The sequence below is a fragment of the Lepidochelys olivacea genome (assembly GCF_965140295.1).
Source record: "Lepidochelys olivacea isolate rLepOli2 genome assembly, chromosome: 10".
NCBI lineage: Eukaryota > Metazoa > Chordata > Testudines > Cheloniidae > Lepidochelys > Lepidochelys olivacea.
The window spans coordinates 83,936,947-83,963,554 of NC_140420.1; the positions used below are offsets into that span (position 1 = coordinate 83,936,947).

A 26,608-nucleotide genomic window follows, 5' to 3' on the forward strand; every position below is an offset into this window, starting at 1 on the left:
GGAAAGCAACCTGTGATCTGTGGCTTGCAGATAGAGGTAAAACCACCTTGAAATCTAACAATTTGTTGCATATCCTGGCTCCGCGAACAATTCTGTGCTAGACTGCTGGGGCTTCAGGGACATCATTAAAAATGACTTCTTTGGAGACTTGGGTGGCTGACCAGCTACTTAATCTACCCTTGTTATCCAGCCAAGGGGAGAGGGTCCTGTGGGTGTCAGGTGAAATATGAATCTCAGAATCCAAATATGAAAATGTGAATCTCTCGCTCTGCTGAGTGAATCTCTGATGGACAGGTAGATGTACGGCGCTGAATATTTCAGAGACATGCAGGTTAGTGTGTTGGCAGCGGGGGAAAGGCCTTTGCAGGTAGGGATGATGGCTTTGGGTTAGGCTGGGAACTGGAGAAGGAGCAGTGGTGTAACTAGCAACTGGGCCATCACCCCAACGTCAATGGGGGTCACAGCACCCTTGTTAGTGCTGCACTGCTGTGGAGGGTGAGATCTGGATGCCCGATATACCTGCATTGCCAGAATGCTCTTAGCACTGATGGCGTACGCAGTGCATTGGTAGAAACACCGACTTCTTTGTTACATGTCAAAATAGAACCATATCCATGTGCAAATACTATCAACAGTCACTGTCACACCAGCTGACCACTCCTTCCCGCCCTGAGAGCGCTCACCTGCTTAGAGTTTCCCAGGCAGACTCCTAGAAAATGCTGAGAAATAACCTGGGTTTGAGGGAGGGGACGGGAGGTTCAGTAGACTGAAATGACTGGCGCGCTTGTCGTGATGTCGTAGGAAGGAATCCGTTCCATTGGGCTGAATGTTACAGCCTAGAGTAGCCAGCAGATCTGCTAGGAGTTAGCTCTGTTAGTTCTTACAGCAATATTTTGAAAGCTGGGCCAATTGCTGTTGGCAGGTATCTAGATTCCAGGCCAATTCCCCTTTAGCTTAGGTATTGATTTTGAGAATCTTTGATGAAGTCAGGGACCCTCCCTACTACTCTCGAGCCACCTGATATTTGGGACCAGTCCAGTGCAGGTGGTCTGGAGCCAGACAGTTTTCCAGAGTTTTGATCCATTTGGCTCCAAATCCCAGAAAAGGCCAGTTTCTGGTTGTAACGGGGTTGGTAGCTGCTCTCGCAGGCACCCCCCTTTGGCTAAGTGCATGTCTGCAGTTTCTCAGTTTGGAATGGGGTGGCACCTCTCTCTCATGAGCGCCCCCTTCTGGTCAGGTTTCTTCAACAGGTCTTCAGTGACTTAGCCCTCTGGCCAAATCTCTCACACTATCTGTAAACGTGACAAACAAAGAAGCCTCTTTCTCCCCGGAGACGCTGCCCTCCTGTAACAGTCCAACAGGGCCCATCACAGTACCCTCAGTTGCTGTGTCCTCTTTGGCAGCCCTCCCTGGGCTCATGGTACCCGCGCTTGGTCTGGCTAGGCTCTGGGCTCAGTCCTTGCTTGGCCCTGCAAGCTCCTAGTTAGCTCCCCCAGTCTTTAGCAGCCCTTCCTGGGCTCAGTCTTGCCCATGCAGAGTTGTCCATGGTCCTGATGCTCTTCCAGCCAGCCAGGAACCCGGTTCTCTCTCTTCCGGCTCCAGGCAGCAACTGACTGCTCTGTCTCTGCAGCTTCATTTTATATGGCCCTCCTGGCCCCTGACTGGTCGCTCCAGCAGCCCCTCTGATTGGCTGCTTGGAGGACTTCTCCTCTGCTCTTTTCTGGGACATGGCGAGTCAGGGCTGCGAGGCCTCAAGCGGGAGGCCTCTGGCTCTAGTGCACCCCGTCACACTGGTTCACCCCATGTCCTGCCCTAGGGCTGCCACTTAGAACTGTCCCATACCCCACTCGCCACAGCTGTCTTCAGAGAGGGATGCCCACAGAGCACTCTTCCAGTTCCCGGCTCTCCAAAGGGTGCTGGAGGGCTGCTGCCCTTGGTGAATCTTCAGGAGTTGGAGGGAGGGAAAAGATTTCCACATTAGACTACCTTAGGGGACGTTCTATGGATGACAGCCCACCTAATCCCTCCTCCATACACATCTGGGGCAGTAGGGAGCAGCACCCGTCACTCCCCACTCTAACAGCTAGCCCCTCAGCAGCAATGCTTGCGAGAGCGCTGCCATGTTCATTGGGACACCAGATTCGAATGTGTATCTGGGCCTGAGTTTGGAGGAAAATTTGAATCCCAAATTCTCACTCCGGTGTCTTTTAGATCCAGATGCTGCTGCATCTGTCCATCTTTGCTGTGCCATTATTACTGTACAGTGCTGTTCTGACATGACGTAAATTCCAAAGAGCCTGTCTGTGGGGAGGGAATCACTCGCCCACTGATTGTGTTAGATGTGCCTCCCGTAACTTGTTAGTCCATGCTGAGTGCTTCCCAGCTACACTGATGCCATTCTGCTGAAGTCAGCAGGCCTCCAGCGGAGACAAGAACGTGGCTCCTCCTGTTTGAGTTATGACTCACTCATGCATGAAGGTTCACCCCTGCAGACCATCTTCCTTTTGCTCCTGTGACTGTTACTCCTGTCAAAAAGAGCCAGTTGTTTTCCCTAGTGCCCTGTTGGGCCCGTGGTAGTCCTGCAGATAAAACAGCCGCCCTTTTCTGGGAGGTTTTGTTAATTGCCACGACTTGTGCAAAAAATTGGGTTTATTTTTTTCCCCCTGATTGCAGTTTGTGATGCCAAGTAACTGGTCACATGTATTTACAGCCAGATGCCTCCAACTTCAGTTTGCTGTTCAAAGCCTAAGAGTCACATACTTACCATGAAAAGAAAAGGAGGACTTGTGGCACCTTAGAGACTAACCAATTTATTGGAGCATAAGCTTTCGTGAGCTACAGCTCACTTCATTGGATGCATCTGATGAAGTGGGCTGTAGCCCATGAAAGCTTATGCTCCAATAAATTGGTTAGTCTCTAAGATGCCACAAGTCCTCCTTTTCTTTTTACAGACACAGACTAACACGGCTGTTACTCTGAAACCTGTACTTACCATGTGAACTCAGAAGGACATCTGTTCCCACTCAGCCTTGAGAACTCCTGTTCCTTTCGTTCTGTGGTGGCCATACCAATAGCGTGCTGGCTTTGAGTGATCGTGCAATGCAAATGAATTAGTGATCGCTCATAAGATTTATCATAGAGATGCATGTAGCCTACAGTAAATTCTCATACTCTATAAGTTGCATGTGGAATGGTAGCGGGAAATACTGTTGGGCCATGATGTTCTCGTAGGTAAGTTCTAAACTAAGACTGTAGTTTTCATTAGTGAGTTCAATTCCACACTGTTATACTTACCTTTCAATCCTTACTCACCCAAGCTTATTTGGGACTATTCTTATCAGTAAACACTACTCTCATGAGTAATGGTTGCATGGTCAGGCCCAGAATAACTGCAACAATTAAGTTAAAAATAAGATGTGTGAATAAGCTGAATTAGAACATAAGCTTTCGTGAGCTACAGCTCACTTCCTCAGATGCATATCGTGGAAACTGCAGCAGGCTTTATATATACACAGAGAATATGAAACAATACCTATTCCCACCCCACTGTCCTGCTGGTAATAGCTTATCTAAAGTGATTTCCAGCACAAATCCAGGTTTTCTCACCCTCCACCCCCCCACACAAATTCACTCTCCTGCTGGTGATAGCCCATCCAAAGTGACAACTCTTTACACAATGTGCATGACAATCAAGCTGGGCTATTTCCTGCATAAATCCAGGTTCTCACATCCCCCCCACCCCCATACACACACAAACTCACTCTCCTGCTGGTAATAGCTCATCCAAACTGACCACTCTTCAAGTTAAAATCCAAGTTAAACCAGAACATCTGGGGGGGTGGGGGGGTAGGAAAAAACAAGAGGAAACAGGCTACCTTGCATAATGACTTAGCCACTCCAAGTCTCTATTTAAGCCTAAATTAATAGTATCCAATTTGCAAATGAATTCCAATTCAGCAGTTTCTCGCTGGAGTCTGGATTTGAAGTTTTTTTGTTTTAAGATAGCGACCTTCATGTCTGTGATCGCGTGACCAGAGAGATTGAAGTGTTCTCCGACTGGTTTATGAATGTTACAATTCTTGACATCTGATTTGTGTCCATTTATTCTTTTACGTAGAGACTGTCCAGTTTGACCAATGTACATGGCAGAGGGGCATTGCTGGCACATGATGGCATATATCACATTGGTGGATGTGCAGGTGAACGAGCCTCTGATAGTGTGGCTGATGTTATTAGGCCCTGTGATGGTGTCCCCTGAATAGATATGTGGGCACAGTTGGCAACGGGCTTTGTTGCAAGGATAAGTTCCTGGGTTAGTGGTTCTGTTGTGTGGTATGTGGTTGTTGGTGAGTATTTGCTTCAGGTTGCGGGGCTGTCTGTAGGCAAGGACTGGCCTGTCTCCCAAGATTTGTGAGAGTGTTGGGTCATCCTTTAGGATAGGTTGTAGATCCTTAATAATGCGTTGGAGGGGTTTTAGTTGGGGGCTGAAGGTGACGGCTAGTGGCGTTCTGTTATTTTCTTTGTTAGGCCTGTCCTGTAGTAGGTAACTTCTGGGAACTCTTCTGGCTCTATCAATCTGTTTCTTTACTTCTGCAGGTGGGTATTGTAGTTGTAAGAAAGCTTGACAGAGATCTTGTAGGTGTTTGTCTCTGTCTGAGGGGTTGGAGCAAATGCGGTTGTATCGCAGAGCTTGGCTGTAGACGATGGATCGTGTGGTGTGGTCAGGGTGAAAGCTGGAGGCATGCAGGTAGGAATAGCGGTCAGTAGGTTTCCGGTATAGGGTGGTGTTTATGTGACCATTGTTTATTAGCACTGTAGTGTCCAGGAAGTGGATCAAAAAAAACCAACCTTCCACACAAACTTCCTCGTGGCTGGATTTTACTAAAACTAGACAAGCCATTTACAACGCACATTTTGCTTCTCTACAAAAGAAAAAGGACACTAAACTTTCTAAACTACTACATGCTACAAGGGGCCACAGCAATGGTTCCCTCAACCCACCTAGCAATATTGTTAACCTATCCAACTATACTCTCAGCCCAGCAGAAGCAGCTGTTCTATCTCGGGGCCTCTCCTTCTGCCCCTCCACCCCCACGAACATGATACAGTTCTGTGGTGACCTAGAATCCTATTTTCGACGTCTCCGACTCAAGGAATATTTCCAAAATACCTCTGAACAGCATACTAATCCACAGAGGTCTCCCTACCAACACTACAGAAAGAGGGATTCTAGGTGGACTCCTCCTGAAGGTCGAAACAGCAGACTGGACTTCTACATAGAGTGCTTCCGCCGACGTGCACGGGCTGAAATTGTGGAAAAGCAGCATCACTTGCCCCATAACCTCAGCCATGCGGAACGCAATGCCATCCACAGCCTCAGAAACAACTCTGACATCATAATCAAAAAGGCTGACAAAGGAGGTGCTGTTGTCGTCATGAATAGGTCGGAATATGAACAAGAGGCTGCTCGGCAGCTCTCCAACACGAGTTTCTACAAGCCATTACCCTCTGATCCCACTGAGAGTTACCAAAAGCAACTACAGCATTTGCTCAAGAAACTTCCTGAAAAAGCACAAGATCAAATCCGCACAGACACACCCCTGGAACCCCGACCTGGGATATTCTATCTACTACCCAAGATCCATAAACCTGGAAATCCTGGGCGCCCCATCATCTCAGGCATTGGCACCCTGACAGCAGGATTGTCTGGCTATGTAGACTCCCTCCTCAGGCCCTACGCTACCAGCACTCCCAGCTACCTTCGAGACACCACTGACTTCCTGAGGAAACTACAATCCATCGGTGATCTTCCTGATAACACCATCCTGGCCACTATGGATGTAGAAGCCCTCTACACCAACATTCCACACAAAGATGGACTACAAGCCGTCAAGAACACTATCCCCGATAATGTCACGGCTAACCTGGTGGCTGAACTTTGTGACTTTGTCCTTACCCATAACTACTTCACATTTGGGGACAATGTATACCTTCAGATCAGCGGCACTGCTATGGGTACCCGCATGGCCCCACAGTATGCCAACATTTTTATGGCTGATTTAGAACAACGCTTCCTCAGCTCTCGTCCCCTAAAGCCCCTACTCTACTTGCGCTATATTGATGACATCTTCATCATCTGGACCCATGGAAAAGAAGCCCTTGAGGAATTCCACCATGATTTCAACAATTTCCATCCCACCACCAACCTCAGCCTGGTCCAGTCCACACAAGAGATCCACTTCCTGGACACTACAGTGCTAATAAACAATGGTCACATAAACACCACCCTATACCGGAAACCTACTGACCGCTATTCCTACCTGCATGCCTCCAGCTTTCACCCTGACCACACCACACGATCCATCGTCTACAGCCAAGCTCTGCGATACAACCGCATTTGCTCCAACCCCTCAGACAGAGACAAACACCTACAAGATCTCTGTCAAGCTTTCTTACAACTACAATACCCACCTGCAGAAGTAAAGAAACAGATTGATAGAGCCAGAAGAGTTCCCAGAAGTTACCTACTACAGGACAGGCCTAACAAAGAAAATAACAGAACGCCACTAGCCGTCACCTTCAGCCCCCAACTAAAACCCCTCCAACGCATTATTAAGGATCTACAACCTATCCTAAAGGATGACCCAACACTCTCACAAATCTTGGGAGACAGGCCAGTCCTTGCCTACAGACAGCCCCGCAACCTGAAGCAAATACTCACCAACAACCACATACCACACAACAGAACCACTAACCCAGGAACTTATCCTTGCAACAAAGCCCGTTGCCAACTGTGCCCACATATCTATTCAGGGGACACCATCACAGGGCCTAATAACATCAGCCACACTATCAGAGGCTCGTTCACCTGCACATCCACCAATGTGATATATGCCATCATGTGCCAGCAATGCCCCTCTGCCATGTACATTGGTCAAACTGGACAGTCTCTACGTAAAAGAATAAATGGACACAAATCAGATGTCAAGAATTGTAACATTCATAAACCAGTCGGAGAACACTTCAATCTCTCTGGTCACGCGATCACAGACATGAAGGTCGCTATCTTAAAACAAAAAAACTTCAAATCCAGACTCCAGCGAGAAACTGCTGAATTGGAATTCATTTGCAAATTGGATACTATTAATTTAGGCTTAAATAGAGACTTGGAGTGGCTAAGTCATTATGCAAGGTAGCCTGTTTCCTCTTGTTTTTTCCTACCCCCCCACCCCCCCAGATGTTCTGGTTTAACTTGGATTTTAACTTGAAGAGTGGTCAGTTTGGATGAGCTATTACCAGCAGGAGAGTGAGTTTGTGTGTGTATGGGGGTGGGGGGGATGTGAGAACCTGGATTTATGCAGGAAATAGCCCAGCTTGATTGTCATGCACATTGTGTAAAGAGTTGTCACTTTGGATGGGCTATCACCAGCAGGAGAGTGAATTTGTGTGGGGGGGTGGAGGGTGAGAAAACCTGGATTTGTGCTGGAAATCACTTTAGATAAGCTATTACCAGCAGGACAGTGGGGTGGGAATAGGTATTGTTTCATATTCTCTGTGTATATATAAAGCCTGCTGCAGTTTCCACGATATGCATCTGAGGAAGTGAGCTGTAGCTCACGAAAGCTTATGCTCTAATAAATTGGTTAGTCTCTAAGGTGCCACAAGTCCTCCTTTTCTTTTTGCGAATACAGACTAACACGGCTGCTACTCTGAAACCTAAGCTGAATTAGCTTTACACTCTGTTATCATCTTATCAGTCAAGAACAAATTACTGTGACCAAGTATGGAAATGATGTGGCAGCATCAGACACTGGGGGGCTTCTCTTTCAACCCCGCCTCCAGCTCTCTGTGCTGACTTCAGCACTCATACCTGATTGCACCAGCAAACACGGCTGCACGCCCCATTTGCACTCTGAAGGAGGCATTTTTGTGCTGTAATGTGAAGTGTCCAAAGGGTCAATTTGCATGTGCAAATACCATAGTTATATTGCTAATTTTGAAAACTAGCTCTTTTCTGTACTGTCCAGACAATCAGTATCTAGCCATGTCCTCTGCAATATAGAGGCTAAGGATCAAATCAAGATAAACAAGGAGGAGCTCCCCGCTTCTCTTTAGACTGGGGGAGGCAGGAAAGTGGGCTCCCCCGGGGTCACTTGCTTGGGCTGACCATGGCATTTCATCACTGATCCATCTCTTTGAGCTTCTGATTATTCCTTTGCCATTTTTGTTTTTGAGATTAGAAGGTTTTAAAAGAATTGGGCAAAATCAGATCTCAGCAACACCTGTGCAAATATGGAATGTCTCCACTGGTATCTCTGAATCCATGGTGGATTTACACCAATGGAAGGGCACTGTGCCCCCTTACTGACAGAACCTGACACAGAGGGCCAAATTCTGTCTGTAAGGGGCACAGTAATGCCTGCCTGCCTACCTTGGGGGATAATATGGTGTAATGTATGTTTATAAAGCTCTGTGAGGTCCTTAAAGGAGCAGTGCTGTATGAATGTTAAATGTTACTGGAGCTGCAGTGAGCCACGTATCCCTTTAACAGGCTCTGCTCGGAAAGATACAGTAATAATGCCTGCCTCCTGTATAGCACTTTTTCTCAGTAGATCTCAAAGCACTTTACAGTCTTTAATGCTGCTGTCCTCGCAGCACCCTGTGAGGAGATGTTATCCCCATTTTACAGAGGGGAAAACTGAGAGGCTAAAGCACTTGCCATAGGTCTGTGGAAAAGAAGGGAATTGAACCTAGGTCACCTGAGTTCTAAGCGAATATCCTAGCTCCTGAACCATCCTTTGTGCCTTGCAGGGTCGACTCGCTCTCTGTAGTTAGCCTGACTGCACCTGTTAGCCTTGGCATAAAAAAGAGTTGCAGGATGTGAAATTCAGTCTTCAGTCAGCCCAGCGATGGGAACGATCAGCGCCTTTCCCACAGCCCAGTTCTTTGTGTGTGCTGCCCTGCGTGATGTGACCCAGCATGACGGTGCGTGTGTCGGTGATGCTGGGGCTTGGGAGAAGAGGGAGTTGGGGGTATTTGTTAAACACCAGCACGGCGGTTTTAAGTGCTTTATGGCTTCTTCACAAAGCGGAAAAAGAGGAGAAGTGGGGAGCGAATGTGACTCAAAACCCAGCGAGAAAAGCTCATCGTCATGGCTCTGCAAGGCTGGTCAGTGACCGGAAGCAGTCTTGTGGTCAAGGCACAGGACTTGGACTCAGTGGATCTGCATTCACTGCCCAGCTCCCTTGGATTTTCCTTTGTCAGTGGATAGCAACACCAGCATGTCTGAGATCAACTCTTCAAAGGAAAAGCTGCTTCTGCTGTATATTAAAACACCAGTTGGTAGCAGGTACTTGTTTTTTATTGCAGTCTTGCATCAATACTCCTAAGGCTCTGAAGTGAGAGATAAAAGATAAATTTACTCTCATTACAGCAGTGAATTTGCACTGCTACATTTTAAGTACTTGCCGGAAAACTTCCCTAAGAACAGGTTAGTTTTCATTGATTGGGAACTGTATTTACACAGACAAATTAGCAAAGATTGTCTCCTCTGTCATTCACTTACTCAAAGGGATTCTTCCCGTCTTCTTCCCTTTAAACGTAATGTTTAAAATACAAAAATGCACAGTTGAGATTCTCACACGCGCAGAACAATTTTAAAATAACCTCCCAGATGTACCCAGAACCGTTGTGCAGACTTCCACGAGCCATAATCTCTGGATGAGCAGAATTCCACACAGTCAGATGTGTTGGAACAGCGGGTAGGATCTACCTGTCTGAACCCCACCAAGGCACAAGATATTCAGAATTATGACTCCCCAACCCAATACATGATTCTTCTTGATTCAGCATAATGATAACACTTTGCTCTTACTTATATAGTGCTGTTCATCTATAGACCTCCATTTTAGAGGTAGGGAAATTGAGGCACAGAGCATAGGAGTGACTGCCATGAAATCTCACAGCAGATTGGAGGCAGAGCCAGTAATGGAATTCAGGTCTAGTGACCGTCCTGTTCACGATCCACTGCTGCTCTCAGGGTGGCCGTCTTTTCTCCAGGAACCTCGGAATAGCAGCTATTGTATTGTATCATGTGGGCTGTGTATTGCAACACTGAAATACAATGGAGCAGTTTACAGATGGCGTGTCATCCTGAAATCTGAATACTGCTGGCTCTTGGTGGATCAAGATAGACCCCTTTCTAATATTGATAACTGTACGCTTTGAAGTTCTTTACATAACGCCTACAAATCAGTGTTATCTGTTGATGACAGCAAAGGACAGGCAGCCAAGACTTCTAAGGCCAGTTTCTGACTATAACTGTTTCCTGCTATGATTAATTCATCTCAATGTGCCTCAGTTTCCCCATCTGTATAACTGGTGTGATATCTGCTGCACAGGGCTGTTTATTAGATCAGGCCTGGAACATGCATGTGGAATGGAAAGAAGTACATTCACTTCACAGTATAAAAAGCTCAGGCAGGAGGTATCTCAACTTTTGTTTCAGGGATAACCAGTATGAAGACGACAGGCTATCATCTGAGTATGGGAGAGGAGCAGTAATGCTGGTGTGAGTGCATTGTTTGTAAGCCCCTGCAAGGGGGTCTGATACACACTGGGGCCTGTTCACCCATGAAGGTTAGGCAGTGAACAGTGGTGATTCACTGCTTAATATTGGATTGATCAAACAGTCCTTAGGTTCCACATAATGTGTCACAAAGGAGAATAACCATCTTGTTCTAACAAGCCCCCTCAACCCACTTATCACCTGGTTTTGATCCGAAAAGATCAATACACGAAACGGAGATGTCTTTTAACAAAGAAATGTGGGGATGCCAGCAGCCCAGGACTCCCACGCGCATGAAAGCAGCGGAGATGAGAAGGGAGCACAGCAGTTATGTTGTTGTCTATAAAAACCTCACTGGGACTCTGTTAAAACCTCTGGGAGTTGTGTGGCTAAATCCCCTGCATACCAAAAGGGAAAGAGAACAGGATGGTGGTTTTTCTTGGACTGATGCGTGCTCTGCTGGCTAGCTAGGCAGCTGGGTGAATTTTGTCCCCCTCCCCCCCCGTTCTTGTTTTGTCTTGCTGATTTTGTTCCAATTCAGCCTTTGAGAAAAGTGTCCGAGTCCCTTCTAAAGCAGAACCTCGTTTTATCCCTGGCAGCAGAGGGACAGGTGAGGACGCTTCTGCTTTTCCACCCTGATGGCAATCCAGCCTGCCAAAGCAGGGCTTGCGAATGGCGGCAAGGGGCGTGATTGCAGGGCTGTTTTAGAGAGAACCACCCCACCATCTGGCTTCCTGCAGGGGACAGGGCGTTACAACACCAGAGCTCGCTGAAATGGCTATTTTCAGAGCCCACTTATTTTTGGATTGGGATATGGAGAGGAAAGAACCCTGTCGGTTAGTTGCTTCTCTCTCTGCCTCTGCGAGACAGCTGGTGAGACTTGCAGTTGCAGTCTTCCTACTCTGGCATTTAGTCTGGGTCCTTCAGCACAGGTGGCCTTTCAGTGGTTTGTTAGAAAGCTGTTCAGTAGTAAATGATGTTGGTCTAAGCGTTATTACAGTGGAGTGGTGATTAGAATCCCAAATCCCATTATTAGTGCTCATTAGCTTGTAACACACGTGAGACGCAGTGGCGGGCAATTTCCATGTGAGAAGCTTCGAGCAGCCTTAGTGAGTGGAATTAGTGAACGCAGGCCAGGGTGCTAATGCTGTAACCTTGTCGATACGGCTGCCTTGCATTTCCTATCAGACAGCGCAGCGTCGGCCAGTGCCCCGGATAGCATCCTTACAGTGTGAATGCTGCAGCTGCAGACTAAACGTGCGGAATAATCTTTGAGCTCCCTTGCTTTTTTTTTCCTCCTCGTCTGCCAGTTTGATGCTTATTCGTCTATGAAAGCCAAAGGGGGAAAAGTTGGAGGCTACAATTAGCTTATGGTGGCATCATCTCCAACGTGGAGTAATCTAGACTTTTTCTGAGGGACAAGTAAGGCAAGCCCCGTTTCACAGAATGCCTTTTATAGTTCCAGTAAATGTGGACGCATTTAAAATTGTATTACTTTTCTAACTAGCAGCCCAGGGGGCTTGTTTCCTCTTTAGCTCCTTGTCTCAAATGTAGAAGGCCCTTAGTAGAACTCATTCATTTGCCCACAGTTGTTACAGCGGAGACGGTGCTTAAAGCCGTGGCTGTTTAATACACTTTTTGTGCAGTTCTTGTTAAATAGTTAGGCACACGTCAGTGGTAAGAGTACTAAACTGGGAGCCAGGACTGCTTGGGTTCTGTTCTTGGCTTTGCCTCTGCCATGCTGGACGCTGCTACTAATCAGCTTGTGACCATGGTAGCAAGAGAACGAGCTCGAACTAGAGAGGAGTCTAAGCTGCCAGGTTCAGATTTGGCTCTAAACCTTACTAAAGGTTGGGGCATTTGGATCCAGGCTTTTGGCTTGGCCCTAATTTATCTCAAAATGCAAACGTGCCCAGCGTTGGAGGGGTTCCAAGTGTTTGCTGGAGCTGTAAACTGGGGCAGGGACCGTCTTTTCGCTCGGTGTGAATGGACAGTGCCCAACACGAGGGGGCCCTGCTCCCTGATAGCTCCTGCAATAGATCACTCAGAGCTAGGGGGCTGGGGCTGGTTACAGAATTTCAGTTGGTGGGTCTCAGCCTTTCCTGGACTGTCACTCATGCTGCCACCGGTTAGAGTTCCAGGACCTGCCTCCCATCCAGGCATAAAGAGAAGGAAGGTGGTCACAACTCCCCAGGTGAGGATCCTCCTGGCAGAGTGCTCTTTGGGGTGAGAGGGTGGAGAAGAGGGAGCAGAGTCATGGCTCCAGCCCATCACGCATGGGCCAGCAGAGGGGTAGTGCACGGCACCATTTCCTTTGAAGGGCTGCAGTAAATTAGCATCCCCAGCATAAGAAGGGAACGCTAGGAGCCACTGTCTGACTAGCAGTTTGTCTCGAGAGGTTCCTGCACTGCTCCTCCCTCAGAATTGCCCATGTGACAGAGCAGAAGCCTAAAGCATTGGGGGAAAGTCAGTCCCTGCAAGGCCTCGCTTGGGCAGTCTGTAATAGAAGCGTTAGGAACCCACGTGCCCTGTTTCTGTGTCATCCAAATTCCTTTCAGTAAAGGGGTTACAAGGAGGCAAGCAGGTGTACTGTAGTTCTGTAGCTGAGACGCTGCTTGTTCCACTGAGGATCCCAGCCCTGGGACCGGTGGAACAGAACAAAGAAACTATCGACAACAGATACTTGAGACACAAGTGTCATTGGAAAAACAGGAGATCCCCTCCCCGCAGCTCACTTTTCAGCTGGGGTCTGACAACTTTTTATTCACATTTCACTTCCTTTTAAAACTATTTAAATCCCTCCTCAGGTAAATCATAGAAGATTAGGGTTGGAAGAGACTTCAGGGATGTTTACGCATCCCTTTGCAGCCCGGAACTGCAGCATGTGCTTAACTAGAAGGGCTTGAGCAGTCCCACTGAAACCCTCCAAGCCCGCCACAGACACTATCTAATTAATCCGCATAGTTTCCCTGGGAGGTGGGTAAATTATTGTAGATTGGGGAACATAGGTCATGCCGCAAATCAATGTCTCAGCCGGAGCCCTGCCACTGACCACTACCCGCCACTGCCTCCCGAGTCCACCTTTTACTCAGGGTGCATCTATTCTGCAGCTGGAGGTGGATGGACATGCGCTGGCTTGGATCCAGCTAGCATGCTAAAAATAGCTGTGTAGCTTCCCCCCAGACCCAGTGGGCTAGCTCAGGTGGAAAGCACCCTTTAGAGATGTGTGTGTATGTGGGGTCATGACTTAAGTTAGGGACACAACTAAAGTCGTAGCTTAAGCTAACGGTGCAGCTAAGGCGCCCTCAACACCAGGTAATTCCTGGTGGTTTTCTCTTACGCACAAACCCCCTTGATGTTACGTATGCCAGCCTTACGCAATCACCTTCTGAACGGTAGCTGCCGTACTCACCGGGAAGAGCTCTCTTGGTGTGCGATTGTTTCTTGATATGCGTTCATGCTGCTAGCTTGAATAATGGAGAAGAGCTCCTTGGTGGGAAGACGTTACATACCGTACAGTGCAGGCATCAGATAAATGAATGCACAATCGGCTGGTGCTGACTAGAGGGGATCTGGAGACCTGTCCTTGTGGGTGGGACATCTGTAGATCTCATTCTGATCAGAATCAAAAGTCCACAGGCTGAAGCACATCCGCGGAATGAAAAGAGAGTCTAGGTTTAAACATTGCTGTGCAGAGTTGGTCTTTTCCTGCTCTTATTGTTTTAATATTTAAACCTTTATACCCAGCAGTCCCTGGGGAATGGTTAGTGAGGTACTACAGAGAGGGCTGAACCTCAGCCGCGCGTGTGGACACCTCTGAACTTTTCTTTTGGGCTGGGCTGGGCTGGGAGGTTTCTGAATTTTGCTGCATTGGCCTCTCTAGCAGATTCCATATCCAGGGATGCATCCCTGCTGTGGTTTTCCTCTTTTGTCTTGCTGCTACTTCGTGCATTGAAGTGAACTGATGGGGTTAAACAAATTCTAGGTCCCGTGGGGTGATTTCATGGCCAGAGACCTATGAGCTGTCTGGGCTCGAGAGGTTCTGCAGCTGATGCAAAGAATCTCAGCCAGCTGTTCATTAATCTTTATGGGCGGGATGTTATCGTATGTTTATCCTTGATGCAGAAATTTGTCCATGTAGGCTGCAGAGGTTACTGCAGCAGCTGATCAAGAAGCTGAGCTTTGTTGCTTAAAATGCTCTAGGAAATGTCTTAAAATTGTGTTTTTTCCATCCTTGTCTAACATTGGAAAGGGCAACAAAGAAATCCTAGGATTTCTCCCAGCCACTTCCCAACATCAGTCTGTACGTTATGCTGGCATAAGCTATGTGGGTGACGGTGAAACTGTAATTTTCCCAGCTGTGTTAATGATACCAACTGACGGAGTGCCCCTTGGTGCACAGTAGCGGTCTGCCTGCAGGACCTTTGTCAGTCACAAGTGTGCCATTTATAATAATTGTCAAACTGATTGAGTGACGGTGGCTTCTCACTGTTTGCAGTCTTGCACAGGAAGTTGGGATTTTTTGTTTCGTTTGTGCTGCAGCAAAGACTGATTAGGGAAAAGCAACTGTTGAAAGGATCCAGGGCCGAAACTGACTTCTGTGGGTACAGAGTTACTCCTCAAAAAGGAAAGGAGTACTTTTGGAACCTTAGAGACTAACAAATTTATTTGAGCATAAGCTTTTGTGAGCTATAGCTCACTTCATCGGATGCATTCAGTGGAAAATACAGTGGGGAGATTTTATACACACAGAGAACAGGAAACAATAGGTGTTACCATACACACTGTAACAAGAGTGGTCAGGTAAGGTGAGCTATTACCAGCAGGAGAGTCGGGGGGAGGGGGAAGGGGACCTTTTGAAGTGATAATCAAGGTGGGCCATTTCCAGCAGTTGACAAGAAGGTGTGAGGAACAGTGGCGGGATAAACAAGGGGAAATAGTTTTAGTTTGTGTAATGACCCATCCACTCCCAGTCTTTATTCAAGCCTAAGTTAATTGTATCCAGTTTTCAAATTAATTCCAATTCAGCAGTCTCTCGTTGGAGTCTGTTTTTGAAGTTTTTTTGGTTGAAGAATTGTCACTTTTAGGTCCGTAATCGAGTGACCAAAGAGAGTGAAGTGTTCTCCAGCTGGTTTTTGAATGTTATAATTCTTGACGTCTGATTTGCATCCGTTTATTCTTTCACGTAGAGACTGTCCAGTTTGGGTGGGAGCGAGATCAGAATTAGTGCTTACACTACAGAGTTTTGTTGTGTGCTGTACAAGGCTCAGGCAAGGGTTTGACTCAATTTCTGCTTTGTCAGAACTGCTTGTCTCATCTCTAGACACAATTGTTGCAATTGCAGCATGAAGAGTTATGGTTAATACTAATCGCTGTCAGTCTGTCAGTTCAATTGCATGTTTTCCCAGTGTAATCAAACTGCAGTGACATTTGGAACGCAACAAACAATTTAGCTGCACTTGAAAGGTGACAGCAGGTGAAGTGTGAGATGAAAGTAGCAAACGGCAAGGCCAGACACATCCTGAGAAGCTTCACTTTACACTCGCATAATGTGTTGCATTGTTATGATGCCATTGCATCTAAAGCAGTGGGGTTCCCACACCTTGCACAGTGTTGTTACTTAAGGCTGACCAGTGGACAGTAAAAGGTCCGTGGCAAGGGACACAGCGGTCACCATCTTGTTCCCAGCCTTCCAGTTCGGCGGTATCAGCAGTGGGGAATGAATGATTAGAGGCTTCCAGGGCACCTGGATAATTAGCAAGGACGAGGGTGGTGCCTCATTTGGTGGCGGACCCCAGGAGCTCAATCGCTTTAGCTTTAACAAAGAAAAGGTCAAAGGCGGACTTGATCCCGGTCTGTAAGTAGCGACATGGGGAACAAATATTTAATAATGGGCTCTTTAACCTAGCAGAGAAAGGTCTAATGTGATCAGAAACTGAAGCTAGACAAATTCAGGCTGAAAATAAGGTGTGCATTTTTAACGGCGAGACTAGTTAACCCTGGGAGCAGTTTGCAAAGGGTCATGCTGGAGTCTCTGTCACTGACCATTTTAAAATCACAGTGAGGTGTTTTTCTATAAGCTCTGCTCTAGGAGTGATTATGGGGACGGTCTGTGGCCTGTGTCACCCAGCAGGTCAGACTAGATAGGGGTGGGAAAACTTTTTGGCCCAAGGGCCACGTCGAGGTTGCGAAACGGTATGGAGGGCCTGGTAGGGAAGTCTGTGCCCCCCAAACAGGCTGGCCCCCACCCACTTCCCGCCCCCTGACTGCCCCCCTCAGAACCCCCCACCCATCCAACCCCCCTGTTCCTTGTCCCCTGACCACCCTCTCCTGGGACCCCCTGCCCCTAACCCCCCCAGACCCCCCTCTTCTCTAAGCCCCCTTGCTCCTTGTCTCCAACTGCCCCAACCCCTATCCACACCCCTGCCCCCTGACAGGCCCCTCAGGACCCCGACCCATCCATCCCCCCACACACACTTCTTGTCCTCTGACCACCCCCTCCCGGTACCCCCGTCCCTAACTGCCCCCCCAGGACCCCACCCCCTATCCAACCCCCCCTACTCCCTGTCTCCTGACTACCCTGCTCCCCGAACCTCTGCCCCATCTGACCGCCCCCTGTCCCCTGACTGCCCCCCGGGACCTCCTGCCCCCTCCTCTCCCCGCCCCCTTACCAGGCTGCTCAGAGCGGCAGGCTGCAGGGGAGGGGGGAAAGCGGGGGAGAGGCCTCCCCGTCCGGGAGCTCAGGAGCCAGGCAGGATGGTCCCATGGGCCGGATGATCACAATGGTCCCTTCTGGCCTTGGGATCTGTGAATCTACGTTACTCTGTACAGAATGGTCACAGCCTCTTCCTACATGCTGCCTTTAGTGACTGAAACAGAGCCTGGTGAAGATTTACTAGTGTCTGAAGCAGGATTTATTTTCTTTAATACCGTGCCCTTACTTCCTTGTGTCCGAGAGTCAGTCTCACTCTGTGCAGTAGCAGGGGAGAGAGTCCCAGACACTGACTGCACGCATTTAGACTACGTTTGCTCTCGTGACACGCTATGGATAGCTCTATGTTGGAGCGGTGTATGGTGTGGAGAGAAGAAAGCGCACTTCGAGTGTGGGTCTGGGGGGCTCTCTTTGTACAGCACTGAGAACAGCAGTGTCTGGTTCGAGACCGGGTTCCTAGGTGCTCTGATGATGATGATAATAATGAATGAATGCCGTGCTCTACATGTAACGAAATCAGGGTTATGTAAACTGGTGATGAAAGACAGCCAAGAAGCCAGTGAAGGAGGATCATCTGGGAAGGCTGAAAGATTGTGTTATATACAGAATTGGGCGCACTCTCCTAATAGGTCATGGAAGAAACTCATCCCCCCCCAGATAACTCTTCCTGTGGATGCCTCAGACAGCGAGGACCAATGGCCACCCCCTGTGATTCAGCAAACCATGAAAGGACATGATAGGCTGATGTGACCCCGGACTCCATCTGGAGCCAGTAACTGTCCATTCACCAGGGCTGTGGGCTTTGTTTGGGACAGGAAATTTCCATGCACAGGGCAGAGGATCTAAAAAGACACCTGAGACATCTCCATGTTGTCTCTTTCCTGCTCCAATTCTCTGGACTGTGGATTTACAACTCAGAGGAGCATTATGAACTATGGATCCACCTTCCAATCTTTTGGACGGAACCAGAGACTTTACGAGCCAGCTGTCTCTTCCACCACTGCTACACACCTAACACAAGGACTTTGCAATCATTTGTATGTGTATGATCTACTAGCCATTTATAACCCTTTTTCTCTTTTACTGTTAAACCTTAGTTAGTTTACTAAAGATTAGTTCACAGCGTGATATTTGGGTAAGATCTGAGATCCATCTTGACCTGGGGGTAAGGAAGTGTCTGATCCTTTGGGATTAGAATGAACCTCACCTATGATTAAATGGGTTTCCAATAACCTCTCACTGTATTAGATTGGGTTGTCTGGGTGGGAGCAAAGGGCTGGGATGCCTACAGGGGATGGTGTTTGGCTTCTGGCTAACCGCTCTTTTGTTACTGGCCTGGTGAATCTAATTCTAGAGCAAACCACCAGCCTTGGGGATAGTCTGCCCTTGGCATGGCCCGTCCCAGGCACCCGGTCGCAGATCCAATTCTAGCTCTGAGCTCTGCAGCCCAGGTTCAATGCCGTAAGCTGGGGCAGTGTCACTTGACTAGATGAGACCAGTAGCAGCCAGAGATGTAGCTGTGGGTCTGCTCTGCTTTACTGCTGAGCCTCCGTGCTGTCAATGGAAATGTATCTAATGGGCTTCAGGGGAGAGGCACACAGTATCTCCAGCCAGGAAATACAAGAGTGGGAGACAACAGGCTGGATTTATAAATATTTAACTCCTCCCTTGAACGTCTGCAGTGTTTGTAAATAGAGCAAAGTGCTGAATAGCATCCATGCCCGAGTTTTTATGTTCTGTGTTATCAATAGGAATGAGAGGGATGAATACTAAATAGTCAGCAGGAGAGGTTAGCAGCAGAGGCCCTGCAGGGGGCTCCCAGATACCTTCAGGAAAAACTCAAAGAAGCAGCAATGGTGAGGACTAGACATTAGTTCGTGCCATTCTGGCCATGGGTTCCTTTGTGCACACTGCTGGCCATCGCAGCTTCGGGGTTTCTATGGCATTGGTTTGTTGCTGCTGCTGCTATCAGAGGAAGGAATTTTTATATTGAGCTGCCTCTTGCATCCGTTAGTGAATGGGGGTGTTTATTGTGCTAGTCAGATGGTCACAGATTAAAAACTCATCTGAGAGAAAACAAACACGTACAAAGTGAGAGTCACAGCTCCACATCCCCAGGGAGAGCAGCTGATGTGGTTTCTGTCACTCTGGGCCAGATAAATCCCTGGTGTAACTTTCCAGGAGCCAGTGGAGTTACACCAGGAACAAATGTGGTCCTTTGCATTTATGGCAAACAATGAAGGGGAAAGGTGGGATACGTTTGGCTCAAAAGCCTTTTCGTTTCTTGGTTTTAACACAGGGCCCCTCTCATTTCTAAACACTAGTGCAGAAGAGAACACAGTGCTTAGGGCCCCTAGAAGTCCACAGGAAATTTTCTGATCAGGTTGGGGTGCTAGATGATACAGTGATGAGCACTACAGAGAGCTAAGTCGATGGAACAGACATGAATTTCCATGGACAGATGTGCCCTAAACACGTTCTCTGTGGTTTCCTCCTGTGTGGGAAAGCCCTGCATATGTTAAGCATATACTTTCAGGAGCAGTGGTATTTCTAGTTTGCCCTTGGAGGGAAGGGCTCTGGCTCCAGCTGAAGGGGGGCCCCTCTGCCGTGTAGGTCATGGCTATAATGCTTGGGGGCCTTTGGCCTGGGAGGAAGGGGATAAGACAGCAGGGTGTTTCCACTCATAGATAGGAACCTCTTAAATTTGTCCATGTGGATTTGTTCACAAAACTTGTTCTGGTTCCATTTTGTGTTACCATAATTGGAACAAGTTGAAAACCAGTTTATTGGTCCTTCAGTGTTATGTAAAATCACATAAAATGTGGCCCTGGGTTACACAGACTCTAGTTATTGCTTTAGCTAGGGGCCATGTGCACTGTTAATTATATTCCAAGGGCAGGCTGCTGGAGCCCCCAGGTTTGACTAATTTCACTGGGAGGAGGTGGCTGTTGATAAATCATTTTGAAACATTCTTGTCTGTTCAAATGAAGCTTTTCCTAACTGTCTTTTTAACTCACATACACTGCATATTTCAACATAACCCACTATATAATCAGCAAAGATATGCGAAGTCTCTAAAACCTTCTGCACCTGCAGTAGTGAACTCACTTGTCTTTCTCAGCTCTCAGCATGTTGAAACAGTCTTTTCAAATGGTATGTACTGCGTCAACCATTACATTTCACGCCCTTCACAACAGCATCACAGACGCTTTACGAATAGATCAATCATGGTTGCAACAGGAGAGTCTTTAGACTTGATTTAAACTTAGTTAATGACTCAGTGAGACCAGTTTCAGAGTAACAGCCGTGTTAGTCTGTATTCGCAAAAAGAAAAGGAGTACTTGTGGCACCTTAGAGACTAACCAATTTATTTGAGCATAAGCTTTTGTGAGCTACAGCTCACTTCATCTGAGCTGTAGCTCACGAAAGCTTATGCTCAAATAAATTGGTTAGTCTCTAAGGTGCCACAAGTACTCCTTTTCTTTCAGTGAGACCAGTTTGTGCTGCAAGTGAGTTCCAGCGGGTAAGGGTGGAAAGAAAGCACAGTTACCAACTGATGCAGTGCTAACAGAGAGCTGTCAAGAATTATTCAGGTCTACAGCTGAGGCCAGTGTCATAAATATAAAGGGAAGGCTAAGCACCTTTAAATCCCTCCTGGCCAGAGGAAAAAACCCTTTCACCTCTAAAGGGTTAAGAAGCTAGGATAACCTCACTGGCACCTGACCAAAATGACCAATGAGGAGACAAGATACTTTCAAAAGCTGGGAAGAGGGAGAACATCAAAGGGTCTGTGTCTGTCTGGGTGAGGCTTTTGCTGAGGACAGAACAGGAATGGAGTCTTAAAACTTAGTAAGTAATCTAGCTAGAGATGCGTTAGATTATGATTTCTTTAAATGGCTGAGAAAATAAGCTGTGCTGAATGGAACGTAGATTCTTGTTTGTGTCTTTTTGTAACCTAAGGTATTGCCTAGAGGTATTCTCTAGGTTTTGAATCTGATTACCCTGTAAGATATTTACCATCCTGATCTTACAGAGGTGATTCTTTCCTTTTTATTGTTTCTTCTATTAAAATGTTTCTTTTCAAGAACTGAATGCTTTTTTTTTATTGTTCTAAGATCCAAGGGTTTGGGTCTGTGGTCACCTATGCAAATTGGTGAGGATTTTTACCAAATCTTCCCCGAGAAGTAGGGTGCAAGGGTTGGGAGGAAAGACTTTTCCAAACAACACTTTCTCAGGAACTCAGAGAAACGTTTGGTGGTAGCAGTGAAAAACCAAGGGCAAAGGGTAAAATAGTTTGTACCTTGGGGAAGTTTTAACCTAAGCTGATAGGTTTCAGAGTAACAGCCGTGTTAGTCTGTATTCACAAAAAGAAAAGGAGTACTTGTGGCACCTTAGAGACTAACCAATTTATTTGAGCATGAGCTTTCGTGAGCTACATCCGATGAAGTGAGCTGGAGCTCACGAAAGCTCATGCTCAAATAAATTGGTTAGTCTCTAAGGTGCCACAAGTCCTCCTTTTCTTTTAACCTAAGCTGGTAAAAGTAAGCTTAGGAGGTTTTCATGCAGGTCCCCACATTTGTACCCTAGAGTTCAGAGTGGGGAAGAAACCTTGACAGTGCTGCAAGAAAGCACGGTTACCAACTGATGCAGTGCTAACTGAGAGCTGTCAAGAATTATTCAGGTCTACAGCTGAGGCCAGGCTTTAGGGGAATGCTGGCTAGGTAGCTGTTGGGGGACGGAGTGAGACTGCAGTGAGTAGCCTTGTAGGCAAGCAGAATCATCCATGGCATCACCTAGAAAAGTGCCAGTGAGGTTCGCGTCGCGTCGCATATGAGGGCTGTGCTCGCAGACTGGCTCTGGAGAGAATTCTGCCTCTGGAGGTTTGTGCAGACAGCAGGTGTGTAAAGCAGGTATCAGAGCAGGGAAATTAGTATAGAATGAAAGACTGTGCGGCAAGTTTGTAAAGGAGACAGCCTGGTCACAAGGCAGGAGAATTCTAGGCACAGCCGAGTGATAGTTTCCCAGTAGGAGCAACACGAGTCTCTGAAGAAAGCTCAGAGTAAGTGATCACCCCAGGTTACAAGCTTTTCAAAGCAGTGGAAGAGAATGAGCACTGATTTCCATGCTCAGTGGACTCTACTTGGTGTCCAGATCACTCTGCCATTCTCCCCTCTGTCACTCTGCTGAATGCAGTGGCTGGATTTCCACAGGCTCGTTCTCTGCTGGAGCTGGAACTTCACACCTGGTGTGTCTCAAGCAGAGTCCCTCTCCTTGTCCCCATCACTGCTGACTTCCTTCTATGGCTGCACGAGACACTAGTAACCTGTTACAGCAGGATGGGAGCCAATTAAATGCAGCAGACTTGCAAACGGAATAGACCTTGACATGCATTTATACTTGGAAACACAGGCCTGCTGTTGCAAAGGATTGGGGTCAGCCCTTCCATTACTGCTCCAGCCTGACTCTGGGAGGCTTGTTGCAAGCCCTTTGGAAAGGTCGGACACCTCAGCAAGTACAGGCTGATGTGGAGTAAGCAAATCATTTCAATATTTGCATAATTCCAGTCTGAACTTATTAACTCTTTAAATGAAGCACAATTGATTTAAAATGCAGTGACATTTACCATAATGTATCAAATGCCAGAAACACGCTAGAGGCAGACCTCTAGGGGTTCCCTGATTGCCTGGCCTATTTCTAGTGAGTGATTATTTGATCAGATAACAACATATTCATTAAATGGATTTGTAGGAAAATAGGATCCTGTGTTATCTTAAAGGAGCCCTGTCAGCTGTCAGAAGCAACATTTGATCTGTGCAAGATGAAAAGTATTAAAGCACAGCTCATGCTGACTTGAGAACGCAAGCGCAGCCAGGTTACCGAGTGTGTCTCTGGCAAGGCAAAGAGGTGCTGGAGTGCTTTCAGAACTAGCATACCATGAACGAGACCATGCCAGATGGACAGGCCAGATCCAATGGCTGTGGTGCACTGGCTCCAGATTCTCACTGGTACAGGTAAGAGCAGAATCTGGCCCCCTAGCTTTTTCTCTTTTTTCTCTTGATAAGTGTAACGGGGTCACGACTCACCACCGCTGGAGACTCCTGCTGGTTGCTCTGGGAATGAGCTCTTGTCAGCTGCAGAGCACCTTCTGCGCGTGGTGTCTCGCCCGTTGTCTGCTCTGCTGGTTTGGGAACCACCTTGCTCCCCACTCAGCAGTGTCCTCTCCATTCTCACCCCCTTCCAGGGGGGCGGGCGGAGGGGGAGATAACAGTCCTTTGTCTTGCACCTGCCTCAGTGGCCAACCACAACCCCAAAGTCTAGCCCCTCACCTCAGGGGCAAGTTGCAGTCTGTCTTGGCCACACTCCTCTGTGGCCAGGTGCAGTGCAAGGGGGAGGGGAGACCCAGGCCCACCTGCTACTCTGGGTTTTAACCCAGGGACCCTCTAGTGGCAGCCTCTCTCTGCCCTTCTTCCCTCCCCTCTTGTCTGCCTGTCTTCCCTGGGTCATTTCCCCTTTGGCCCAGTGCACCTTCTTGACCCTTTCTAGCAGGGGCTGCAGCCTGGCAGGTAACTGGGCCGGAGCTCTCCTCTGCTTCCCCGAGCCTGCCCAGCACTGCTCTGTCTAAGGTGCTACCTCCTTACCTCAGGAGCCAGTCCTTCTCCCTTGCTAGCCAGGGAGAGACTGCCTTCTCCTTTGCTAGGCGGTCTTTATATAGGGCCCAGTCCGGCCCTGATTAGCTGCCTCTTCCTTAGCCCTGATTGGCCCTCCACAGGCCCTTGCTGATTGGCTGCTGGTCTGCACAGCGTCTCTGGCCTGTTCTAGCCCTTTTCTTCATGGAGTGGGGCAGCCGCCCCACTACAGTAAGTAAGAACTGCAGTGAGAGAAACCCCTGGAAAGCTTTATGCCTGGAGTCTTTTCCAAGAACACTGCTAGGGCTAGGTAGCATGGCTTGAGATTTCCGGATGTGACTTGTGATTTTTGGGTGCCCAACTGGAGCCGTTGTAAGGGGGCCCGATCGTCAGAAGATGCTGAGCACCTGCCCTCTGGAAATCAGTCATTTTGGAATCATAGTGCTGGGTTGGGAGCATCATACGCCAGCTTCCTGCCTCTGGAGACTTGGGGCCGGACACTGTGGGTACCTTCAGCGGGCGTTGAGGGCACTCAGCACCACATGGGGTCCGAGTGTTCTTGTTCTAATTAGGTAAGAAGTGAAAAGGAGCATAACGGCCTGTCATAAATATAAAGGGAAGGGTAAACCCCTTTAAAATCCCTCCTGGCCACAGGAAAAATCCTCTCACCTGTAAAGGGTTAAGAAGCTAAAGGTAACCTCGCTGGCACCTGACCAAAATGACCAATGAGGAGACAAGATACTTTCAAAAGCTGGGAGGAGGAAGAAAAACAAAGGGTCTGGGTCTGTCTGTATGCTGCTTTTGCCGGGGATAGAGCAGGAGTGGAGTCTTAGAACTTTTAGTAAGTAATCTATCTAGATATGTGTTAGATTATGATTTCTTTAAATGGCTGAGAAAAGCCAATGAGCTGTGCTGAATAGAATGACTATTCCTGTCTGTGTGTCTTTTTTGTAACTTAAGGTTTTGCCTAGAGGGATTCTCTATGTTTTGAATCTAATTACCCTGTAAGGTATCTACCATCCTGATTTTACAGAGGTGATTCCTTTACTTCTATTAAAAGTCTTCTTGTAAGAAAACTGAATGCTTTTTCATTGTTCTCAGATCCAAGGGTTTGGGTCTGTGGTCACCTATGCAAATTGGTGAGGATTTTTACCAATCCTTTCCCAGAAAGTGGGGTGCAAGGGTTGGGAGGATTTTGGGGGGAAAGACGTGTCCAAACTACGTTTCCCAGTAAACCCAGTTAGAGTTCGGTGGTGGCAGTGGAGATCCAGGGTCAGCGGATAAAATTAATTTGTACCTTGGGGAAGTTTTAACCTAAGCTGGTGAAAGTAAGCTTAGGAGGTTTTCATGCAGGTCCCCACATCTGTACCCTAGAGTTCAGAGTGGGGAAGGAACCTTGACATGGCCCCAGTCTCTTTTTCTTTTTCTTTTTGGTATCCTGTCATCTGCAGGAGATGGTGGGAATGGCAGCCTATGATGTAGATGGTTTGCAATGTTCCATGTGACTGAACAGTCCAATCTGAGATTTGAATGATCTTTGGCAGTTGTTGCAAATGTCTGTACCTTGGCTGGGAGCTGCTTGCTTCCTTCGGGCTCGTTTCTCCTCAAGCTTTGGCGGGCCAACTTCTGTCATGGACTTTGATACCCTAATGGAGACGATGGCGCCACTTGTTATTATCGCTTGCCAAGATTTCCCATTGGTCAGGATCAATTCCAAATTCCTTCATATCTCGCTTGCATGTGTCTTTATAGCGAAGCTTGGGATGTCCTGTTGCTCTTGTTCCCTCAGATAGCTCCCCGTACAGCATGTCCTTGGGTATGCGTCTGTCTTCAAACCTACTCAGATGGCCCAGCCAGCGCGGTCGTCTTTGCTTGAGCCGGTCTGTCAAGGTTGGTAAATTTGCCCTTCGAAGAACCTCTGCGTTGGTGACTTGATCTTGCCATTTGGTGTTGAGTATGCGGCGTAAACAGTGTAGGCAGAAACTGTTCACCCTTTTCTCCTGATGAGCACAAGTTGTCCATGTTTCCCCACCACACTTGAGAGCGCTGAGGACGCAAGCTTTGTACACTAGTATTTTGGTCTTGTTGGCAAACTCTGAGTTGTTCCATGCTATTTTAGGTCATCTGCTAAAGATGGTGGCAGCCTTTCCAATGCAAACATTTAGTTCTTCATCCAGTGAGAGGTTGGTGGTCACTGTAGAACATAAATAGCTGAACTTTTGGACCTCTAGCTGGTTTACTTTTAAGGTAATTGAAGGATCTTGTGGAACCCCATGTCCTAATACAACCGTTTTCTTAATGCTGATAGTGAGTGCAAATGCCTGACTTGAAAGGTGGTCCGTGAGTTCTTGAAGTAGATCTTCATAGTGGGGTCTGAGGGCAGCATTTTATCAAAGCCATGAAAGCACCTCAGGAATCTAGCACCATTTAGCAAGGTTAGCCTCTAAACTGGCCTGGCATGGGTGCTGCGCTCCAAACTGGGATGCAATGGCAGTGATGGGTGGGGAAGCTTGTGCTCATCCTGTTCACACTGCACCTGGCTTTCCAAGGTGCTCTTAGCCCTTGACTGATGAGCACTATATTCCCCTCCACAAAATATACCACAGAATGAGTCATCAGCATAATGCTTTACTGAGCACTATCTTGAAAATCCATCATTATTTGTAATAGTCTCTCAGAATTTGGAAATGTAATTTCTTTCCC

At 47.6% G+C, this 26,608-nt stretch overlaps 1 protein-coding gene across 6 annotated transcripts in view; it reads left to right on the forward strand.

The window, feature by feature from the left end:
* Positions 1–26,608, forward strand: part of FRMD5 (FERM domain containing 5) — a gene marked incomplete at its 3' end in the record, with an annotated part of 291,342 nt that overhangs the window by 178,741 nt on the left and 85,993 nt on the right. The window contains exon 1 of one of the 6 annotated variants that reach the window (XM_084641254.1): positions 21,034–21,128. The exons of the other annotated variants lie outside the window; for them this stretch is intronic. Of the gene's footprint in view, positions 1–21,033; positions 21,129–26,608 lie in introns of those variants that run through there. 6 annotated transcript variants of the gene reach the window in all.